The sequence below is a fragment of the Morone saxatilis genome, unplaced genomic scaffold, assembly GCF_004916995.1.
Source record: "Morone saxatilis isolate NCDOM2014 unplaced genomic scaffold, NCSU_SB_2.0 Contig12, whole genome shotgun sequence".
NCBI lineage: Eukaryota > Metazoa > Chordata > Actinopteri > Moronidae > Morone > Morone saxatilis.
Window position 1 is genome coordinate 9290147 of NW_023339674.1, and position 1053 is coordinate 9291199.

Consider the following 1053-nt stretch of genomic DNA (forward strand, 5'->3'; position numbering starts at 1 on the left):
GTTTCGTGTACTCCAGTTGTAAGCGCTGATTATTGCCAAAACTTCAGGTTCACAGCCCCAGTTCTTGTGCTGAGAGAACTGTCCTTGCTCGGTCATTCAAGGACAATTTAACATCCTAAATTTGCCGTATATTAACGTCTATTGTTAAAAAAAAACGGAATCTATAAATCCAACGTGGACATAACATAACATGGACCTCTGCCAAAGCCAACAGTCCAGTCCTCTATATACACTAATCTCCAAGAGCAACACTTAATCTGTCTGGATAACTATCGACCAATCACGCAATGTTAATGAAAGTCAAATATATAGTATGTGTATCCAGCCGTGATCCGGATGTCACACCCTTTCACCAATGTCTGTAATCCTGCTGACAAACAAACGGCACCGAAAACATCCTTGGCGGAGGTAATGAGTTTAATTTCAGCAGTCAGTTCTCACATTTCAGACGTCAAAGTGTTCTTGAATGCACCAAGAAGGAGTTTTGACAGAAAAAAACAGTAAACAAACGTTTACTGTGATAAATAACCTATAAATAAAGCTTCACAGTGTACTTTAATAAAAGTAAAGCCAGTGGCTGCCTGGAGGGGTCGAATCAATAAAAATATATGGGATGCATTAGAAAAATGACTGGCATTTAATTAAACATGCAAAACTCCTAGTTTGACCTTCGCTCTCACCACATTATTTTAACTCCCTAACTCCAAATAAGCCTTAACTTAACCTTAACTGAAACCAAACTTGCTTTATGTGTCTAACCTCAACCATTTACTAACCTTACACGGGTGAAACAGTCCAGTTCCTGCTACTGTCACATACACTTTCATAGAGGAGGTGTGTGATTTGTGTCCACAACACCACCATCATCATCATCATCATCATCATCAGCAGCAGCGTCTCTGATTAATCTGCTCATTTCACAAAGAACTCGTTTACTGGACTGAGTGCCTGGAAAGGCAGCGGACACTAAATGCAAAAAGCTGGATGGAAGATAAGCATAAGCAGGAAACACTGAACAACATGAACACCTGCCATGACTGACAGCAATCACAT

General features: G+C 40.1%; 1 protein-coding gene across 5 annotated transcripts in view; it reads right to left on the minus strand.

The window, feature by feature from the left end:
- Positions 1–1053, minus strand: part of dazap1 (DAZ associated protein 1) — a 20576-nt gene that overhangs the window by 2580 nt on the left and 16943 nt on the right. The gene's annotated exons all lie outside the window — the stretch shown is intronic.